We start from the raw sequence: 9639 nt of genomic DNA on the forward strand, positions 1-9639 counted from the left end.
GTCGGCGTGGGAAGTCTCATATTTCCGCATTGTCACGGCGCCGCGACGCCTCGTCGCGCGGCCCCACCTTCATCGGACGACGCGCACCATCTTCCACGACCGTGAGAGACGAACAGGGTGAAAAAAAACCGGCCGTCACACGTGCGCCAAATGGCTCTCTCGTTAAATCCGTCGGTCGGTTGATCGAGGCGATGTCCCTCGGTCGGCGAAGAGGGGAGGGGAGCAGGGGGGCAACGCCGGCGTTAATTAGCAGCGGCTCGCCGCTGCTGATTCGAGCGGCTTAATTAACGGATCGCGCTAATGCGCGGGATAATTGCCCCAGGTAACCGTCGATGATCCCTCCGACGACAATGCGGGGCACTTGCTCGCGGCGCATCGGATCTTACTTGCGACGTGAACGACGACGGCGGCGCGGCGGCTGGTCCCGCTGTAACGGATATGTATCCCTCATAATTACTCCTCGTCACTTTAATTGCTTTCGAGCGAGGTAACAGAGCGCGACGAGCGACAACTGTGTCGTGACACGATGAATGATACGGAGATGTCGTCAAATTAGCGAGCTCACCCCGGATTGATTGGGGAGACGAATTGGACGGCCTAATTAAAAATCCGATTGTAGTTTCCACAAACATTTATATATATGATCAATATTAAGTATACCGAGAGAAGCCGCGCGCCAGATTAGAACTTTATTATCAAAATATGCGTGTTGAACCCTTTGCGGTTTTGTTATTTTTTTCGAATAAGACATACTCGCGATAATCAGCATAATAAATTATATTTTTGGGATTTGCATAAATTCCCCCAAGTAATAACAATTTTTTGATTCATGTTGGATCAGCCGACTAATGTTTAATCTTCGCTCATTTGCGAGAAATAATTTGGACCGTAAAGAGTTAAACGTAATAATACGAGAAGAATAATATAATAATGATTTTCTCGTCCACGTTAAAGATCGGGATGTTAACGATAGAAAACTTTTCATGCGTTCAACATTGAAAATAAACGCAGGAGAGTACGCGTATTTACATGCAAACAAAGAAAAATGTGAGAGCGAAAAAAAAAAGGATATACGGCCTGGTTTTCAAAATGCTAAAACTATCCCCGTCGAATGACAATGGAGGGCTCTTTCGCATGAATGAATTCTGGAGCATCCTCGTGGTAGTCTCGATCGAACACGAACAATCGCTCGTTTCTCTCCATCAACGAGACAACGGGCCCCTCCCTCTCGTCACATTGTATTAATCGGCGGATATCTGTGCGCGATTCACCCGCGCACCATCACCACCCTGCGGACGGGACCGCGCGGCATCGGTGCCAATTAACAACGTTGATTAGTTGGTACGGGCACGGCAAACACGCTGACGTATAGCTGCCACCCGAAATTGCAGCTCGAATGGAGATCCGTGCATTAGACATATTACGCACACGTATACTCGACGTTGTACACATGCCCCCATTGTGAATCTTCATCTTTGACCTAATTACATCCACGGTCTGGTCGAAACGCGCTTCATTACCCTTCGACACGCGATTATTTCAACTGGTCGCAGCGCGATTGACCGTGCGAACGGGACGCAGAACGAGCCTATAAAATCAATTGGGTCGATGAAAGAATGAGGGATCTTCGGAAGGAGCTTTTATGTCGTTCGACAAGAATGATACGATTATTCGGAAAAAATGAAACGATTACGGCGGCAAGTAGCTTAAAATAACTATAATTGCATGTAATAATAATAATTATTATATAATTTATATATATATTTTTTTATAATAACTATGATAGAAAAGAGTAAAAAGGAATAGTTGAGCTATGAGAGTCAAACACGGTTATCTGTGAATGATCACTACGAAGAAAAATGTTATTTCCACCGAAGTTGTGAATCGAGCTTATTAGGGCTGTCGTAGGGGGGAGGTACGCGAAGATATTGAATTTAGCGACGATATTAAATTTATATCGGAGAGACACATCGGATACGGGGAACGTGATGCATCTCGCGTCACTACACACATGTCGTTCCTCGAGGTGTCGTGTACGACGTTGAACCTACGGTGTCAGCGCATTTCGCATTACTCGGAGCATGCAGGGTCACTCACGTGCGCTACGTCTTGCGAAGTAACATCCTTACCGCACAATCCGTCGTTAGATGAACAAGCCACGACGCGACGCGGAACAGTAATAGCTTTTCGAGATCATAACACCGTCGCGCGCTCGTACTTGCCCTTATTTAATTTTCCTTCTACTCGCCGACGATCATACGCCAGATAAACAAACGGGTATAATCCCGACGTGATCGATATGGGAAACGATGCGGCATATTAGCGGCGTAACGGATCTAAATTGCTTCTTGGTGTCTCGGTTTCGAAGCACTGTAGCGCTGAAACACGATTTACGCCAGCATTTGTATTCATAATGTCGCCATCCGTAATTGGGCTGTATATTTCAACCGCGGGAAGGTACTCCGGACTGTGGAAAAGTGGAGTAAAAATAAAGTATGTGACGGCTATAAAATTATTATCGTTTAGCGCTCGCGATGGTGTAGAGCGGTGTTTCAAACTTGCGACCAGGGGATTTCTCCTTTCTCTTTTTATTTCGAGGGAACGAAACGCATTAACATTTAGAGCGCCCGCGAAAGGTCGCGTATAGAAAGTTTTTTTCCCCCCGAACAAAAACAAACCGAAGAAAACTTTCCATTACAGATAGGCAAACTTCGTCCATGACGGAGTTTTCTTATCGTCGAGCAACATCGAGGTTGTCGAATAAACGTTAGAGCGAATGAATCTTCCTCGTGTACATATCTCGACATTTTCATTCGATCTCGACGCTCGCGATGTTAGTTCGGAATACACATTTGTCGAGGCATACATCAACCTATTCATCCATCATGCTTGCTTTACCATCACGTTTTATCAATAGAGGGGAACGTGTGGTTGCGTGTGTTCTAACAAAACATCGCGATGCTCGACATAACGTCAAATGCAGGGAAAGAAAGCTTCTTGAAACACGGCAATATTAGGATGAGTAAAAAAAAAATAACCCATAACCGTATTAATGTTAATTATCTCCCAGTGGAATGTCGAGTAATATAGAGAGATGGAAGTGACTTTAAATTTCGAGAACGTCATTTAGCATCATTATTCAAAGCTCTCGCGATTATCATTGAATTATTATTAATTAATTAAATAAGCTCCGAAATGTCAAGAGTTTACCATAGTTTCTCCATCTAGTTTAATTTGCCAATTTACCAATTTGCAAGTAAGCTCTGCGCGAGTAAGCTTCGCTATACCGTCGCGACCTTTTAATATACCAATAACCACGCAGTGGAAAACTCAATAAAGGTTGAATAACAATTTTTGTGTAAACGTCAAAAAAAGTTTTTTTTAATTTGAGAGTGTACATTTTGACGAACAATGTATATCACGGCCGGCTCTCACGACGGATTGCCCCGTCAAAAATAGAATATTTATTAAAGTAAAACGCGCGTAGCGTGGTCTTTGATCTCCATTCGAACGACTTCCGATCTGGTTGCTCACGGCATCCCCAAAGCTGGGGGTCCGAACTTTGTGTGAATAAAAGCGCCGATATAAAAGCGCGCACCGTTTATACCGCGTACACCCATTGCATATGGTAGCGGAAGGATCCGCGAGGCGGAAAATTCGCTTATTCGATACCGCTGGAACGAACGCGAACGCCTTAATAAAGTTTCGCGAATTACTTTGCGCCAACCGACGTCAAATCCGATTTGCACGTTCGCGTGGATTCGACAAACTTGTCGTCTGACGACGGGAACGAGAGCAGCCGCTCTGCCGAATTCAATTACACGACGCATTGTGCGTTAAACAGCGCGTTTCGATGAACAGGCATGAGCTCGGGGAGAGCTCGCGCGGGAAAGAGAGATGCGCTATTTTCCGAAATTATACGCAGAAGAATTTCCTTGCATCTCCTTGCATTATCGTTTCAGGCAACTTCGTCATTAAAACTGTAAATTGAGATCTACAAATGATACGTGATACCTATAATGGATCTTTATTGCATATTCTGCAAGGCTCGATCAATCTCGTATTTTGCGTGCTGTGCAACATGTTTATGAATTTTATATATATATTCAGGATATGTCTATATACATTAAAATACAAAAGTAATATACGTATTAAGTAACATAATTATATGATCGCAAAACTTTATGCGATTATATAATTCGTGTCAGATTTCAGAACAGAATGCTATTTATATTTTTACACACCGTACATTTTCATATGTATGTGTGCGCACTTAAAATATTTTATATATGCACATGTGCGTATAACTGATTTTTTAAAACGTTTTTGCATTCCACGGCACACAGTTATAAATAAAACTTTATCCCAAATTCTAACAGAAATTGTTTTCAACTTTAGAAGAGATATTAAATTTTAGATCAAAGAATGTGGATACCTAGAATTCTGTTTTAATGTCTAAAATAAAAAAATTCTTTTTTCTAATACATATACATATGTTGTGGTAGGAAAAAAAAGGGTCATTTGAAGAGTGCAGTTTAGATAAAAATTTATAACAATTATATCAAGAACATTGAGAGAGAAACAATAAACATCAGGTTCATTTTGGATCCCCTTCAATATCATAGCTCAGATAATATATAGGTACATTACGAATTACAATGAATATATAATATTACAATGAGAGAATTACGCATTATGCAAATAAAATGAATATGCTATACATGCGTCATCCTGGCTTTTGATAATTGTTCCGTGATAACGCGATGTCGAGATTCTACGAGCGAGAGGGCTTTCTTTGATATCCTGGTCCTTATAATCAGACATGGAAAACGTCCAAGGAACGTTCTAATTTTCAGGTATCGTTTGTACGCTTTCAGGCACCTTTTGAGGTCGTTTCGTATTGTTGGAAGCGATATTTTACGAATATAGCGCACAAACGGGAGACGCGGATCGGGAGAATATGCTCTCTCGTCCTTTATGGAACTTACGCGACCGTAAACATCGAAATCTGTGAGACCGAAGTTAGGAAGGAGCGTTTATAACTTGCAAACAAGAGCGCGCACCCCGTTCGGGGTGCCTTCCCTCAATTACAATGCGCCCGTACTCCGAGGCGGAGTCGAGTCACCGAGTTGTAGTTGCGCTGCAAACAAACGTTTGAAAGTCCATTCGTCAGATGAGATTTTTCAAAGCGTCCCGTTACGCGTTCTTTCTCTCTCTCTTCTTTTTTCTTTTAGTATTTCGACTATTTTGAAATCGACAAAATTCGTCGACAAAAACGTATATCGCAGCGATAATCTACCTCTGCCATTTCACCGAACTCCACGGGATTGCGAATAAAACGCGTTTCATAAATTATACTTCCGTAATGTTAATAAGTAAAAAATGTGTATCTCATCAAAGAGAGTATAAGTAATTTAAATAACAAGAGTTGCAAATTAACTTTGAAATATGCACAATTCTCTGAGAATTTGTAATTATCATAATTAATTGCAATACTGGCCGCTCGGAAAATGTACTACGTCGAGAAAATTAAGTTTTCGTATACTGCGCGATTTAATCTCTTCCGGTTGGACTGCGAATAAATCTTGTTAATAGAAATCTCGTATACGACAAACGGATTCGCGTTTCGCGCGTAGTACATAACGTCGTGTAATAGCGATTTCATTCCTTGATAGTAGTCTATTCTGCATTTCGATGTTAAGCGCAGCGTCGTGGAAGCAAACATGCAGGACAAATATACATTGAGTGTATGCCGGTTCTATATTTGTACCACTATATATCTTTACACAAATATGGACTGTAACGATTTCTTGATCAAGAGCTCCCGAGAGTTGACTTTTCTGCGGCGACTTATAGAGGCTTTAATTACGAGGTCATCTAAGATTACGAGAGATTAAGTCTTCCGGAAGGAATTAAAGCTTCAGAGTCGGGGGGATGGTTATACTTCTCGTCCAAACTCAAACTCTAACTAGAAATATAAAGATATCGAATATTAGCTATCAAGAATTAAAAGGGCCGACTTTAAATCCCCGCTAAATTTTTTAACACGCAACCAACCTCGTTTCCCAATTTATTGGAGAGTCCACAATTAAAGGGAGAGGGAAATAATCGACAATGTGCTCCAGTTATATTATTAATAAATATTTCCACGTATAACATGTAACACCGACGGCGCTTCTAGGTGAAACAATAATCGAACTATTGGACATTCCACTAACGTGACACGTGCGGCGAAGTCGTGATTTTCTAAATACATTATAGTGCCGTTTGGTGCAACAACCATGCAACTCGCGCAATTAAAATCTATGCAGGGTGAAACTGCACAGAAACTCTCGCCTTTCAATTATCTATAGAACAATATGTATAGAATTACATAACTTTACCGATGATATTCACAACGTATATATATATATTAAAAAAAAAAAAAAAAATTTAAAGCGATCAACGCTAACTAAAAAATAATGTAAAGTAAATGAATAATCACGCTCGCGTGTATCAAATACTGTAAATAATAAAATACCAATAAACGAGCAACATTGTTAGAAATTTAACTTCGCGTATCAATTCAAATACAAAGTGTCAAAAATAATAAAATAATCGACGTGACGATGAAGATGAGAACAAGAACGAACCGAAACAGAAATGAGAATCAAGCAGTCGCGCTCCATCAAAAACTTATTCGCCTACTAAAAGACATCAATATTCTCGACAGAATACCAATACGTCTCCACCAGCATCGAGCGACTTTCAGCTTCGGCCGTGTCGGACACGATTACAACACCAAAAACATTTCCCGCGTCTAACAGGTATATCGAGCTCGATCGAGTTCTGCGTGTGATTGTTTCAGCCGCGAAATACGCGATCCTGGTCACCACCTGCTGGGGCACACCCGCGGGGCACAGAGACCTTTCGCGATCGCGCGGCCTGCCGCGCGGAAGCTGCGCGCCTCGCGCGTTTACTCCGGAGTGAGATAGAGATGAGGATCCGGACGTGCCGCGTTCGCGGTCGCGGTCGGCGCACGAGTGCGCCGCGAGGACGAGCGTTGTTCCTCCACGGCCGCCGCCGTCGCGCCGCGCCGGTTTCGACGACGGTGCTGGGATCGCGCAACGGCCGCCGCGCGTCTGCGCCCGAGCGCCGGGAAGCCGCGTGCCATGTGCTGCACGAGGACCGATATGGATGGCCCGATGGGGGGGAGAAGGGGGTGGCGAAGGGCGAGGGATGACGAAACGAGGAGCAAACACGAAGGGTGTCTCGGCACTCCGTCACACTCCGTATAATCCACTATATCTCGACGGTACGGAAGATCGTATACGATGTGAGACGAATGAGAAAGCGGGATGTAAGACGCTGCAGGATAACTGGCACTTTCGCGCCGGTTTCCAGAAGAGAACGGACGCCGCGAGGACGCGAGAGGACGTGAAATAAGATGTAAAGTGCGATAAATATTCAGAACGGTCGATCCTTCGCGCGATCTCTGCGATCCGCGAGGAATCGAAAGAGTTCAGACAGCGCTATATGTCCCGATTTTGGATAATACGATAATACGCGTGCTGCTGCCTGGGATGGTACGCGAAGACACGTGGCGTAAGAAAAACGAGAGAGAGAGAGAGATAGAGAGAGATGGAATAATTTAAATATTCAGAACAGCTAGGGCGCTTTGCATAATTCGCACGACTGCTTTACGACGCTCGAAAGATGGATTATAAAAATACGACGACGTATGAGGGAAAAAGGGAGGGAGACGGTGGCGAGCGAGAATATTCGGAATATTCGGGATATAACTGGCCCTTTGTGTACGCTTTTGATACACGCTCGAAAGTCGAGTGGCGATACGTGAAAAATAAGACGGCAAAGGAGCGAGGAACAAGATGTAAATATTCAGAATATATGTACGGCACACACACTCTACGTAATTTATTTACCTTGCGCGAGAACCGATGCCGGAGTACGGTGTAGGAATATTATACGAGGGTGTGGAGCGCGCGAGGGATAAAAGAGATATAAAGATAAACACTCCCGGACCCTTTTAGCCGACACATATCTAAATGGGCTTCCCCCTCCCCCCCCCCGGTGCGAGCCCGGGGCTCCCACAAATCTTCCCACGTAAATTCTATCTACTTTCAGCGTGCGCCCGTGTCCGTAACGTTGCTCCGTGCCCGTGCCCTCCGGACTCGGGAGACGCAGCTGTACTCGTCGCGAAGAGGGTGATGGACGGGCCGGGCTGTTTTCTCAATGTCACACAAATTCGTGCCATCTGCCACTGGCGAGTGCGCGCTCGCGACGTGAAACAATGTCGGGTATGAAGATATAACCGATGTTTTTCACCGATTATGCTGCTCTCCGGAGTCTGAATTATTAAAGTTATTAATATTAATTCTATGTGATTACGACCGTTATGTCCAACGCGAATAAATGATAACGTCGCGAATGAACCGTGCCAAATTCTATAGCTCCGGTCGTCGAATCGTTATTGTGGAGTCGCTAATGTCATTTGATCACCCGCAGGCTGAATAAACTTTGATTATCTGGTTTTACAATCGCGCGAACGTTGTCATCGCCGCTTAATGCGCGCGAATCAATGCCGATGAAACGCTAATCTCTACGAAACTATCTCGTGTTCTAAATTTTATGCGGCACATTTACATTCCGAGTTACAACTGCATAATTTTGCGCAGCGGGACGTTTCACGGGGTATAAAATCTGTCAGTAAGCCAAGAAGAGGAAGAATAAAAGTGTCGTCGTTTTTCCTAGCATCGCGTTGCGTAACAAGTGCGTTGTCGCAGGTCTTTCAGCAGATTTTTATAGCCACTTTTCTCTCGAACAGACAAATTAAATCGAATAAAAATTTCATTTTCCAAGATGGGCATTAAAAAGATGTTGTAAAAGTAAACAAAACATATACTGTAAAATTAGATAAAGAAGAAATAAGAAGATACGAAAAATTGTCGACAAGCGTTCGAAGAGATATTTTGTATTAATTACGGCAGGCCACTGAAATGTATTTTAATTCCAAATTTTTTGTTCGTACAATATTCGAATATTCACAGTCTCTGCGGGCAATAACAATTTCATTTTTCCATTTCCGAGATTGATATTAAAAAAAAAGATATTATAAAATTAAATGAAATATATTGTAAAATTAGGTAAAAAAGAAATAAAAAGATATATACGAAAAATCATCGATAACCATTTGAAGAGATATTTTGTATTAAATCGTGTCAGGCCACTGAAATATATTTTAATTCTAAGCAGTTTTCTGTTCGTCCAATATTCACTGTCGTCGCGGGGCGTCCGTCGCTTCCTGTAATAAAATATAGCGCAGATTCCGCGAGACAGGTGCACGGTTATTTCTCAGGAGTGTTCTTTCTCAGGAGCGCTCGCGGATTTTCTCGGATTATTCCCGTGAAAAATCTGAGACTGTATACACGCTACGTTGCCGCGGAAAAGTCGTCCAGTTGTTATTACCGCTGACGGCGTCCCACTATTTTTTTTTTTCTGCCCCTCGTTACCGTATCCATTCGTTTTGTCTCACGTCGCCGCGCGCGCGCGCGCGCGCGCGCCCCGGAATTTTCTTTCCATCTCTCGCGGAGAAAGACGATCTCGTTATTCCGCGCTGAGCTCCTAAATAAAAAATGCCCC

The sequence above is a fragment of the Temnothorax curvispinosus genome, unplaced genomic scaffold (genome assembly GCF_003070985.1).
Source record: "Temnothorax curvispinosus isolate PA1 unplaced genomic scaffold, ASM307098v1 QBEX01013138.1, whole genome shotgun sequence".
Classification (NCBI taxonomy): Eukaryota; Metazoa; Arthropoda; class Insecta; order Hymenoptera; family Formicidae; genus Temnothorax; species Temnothorax curvispinosus.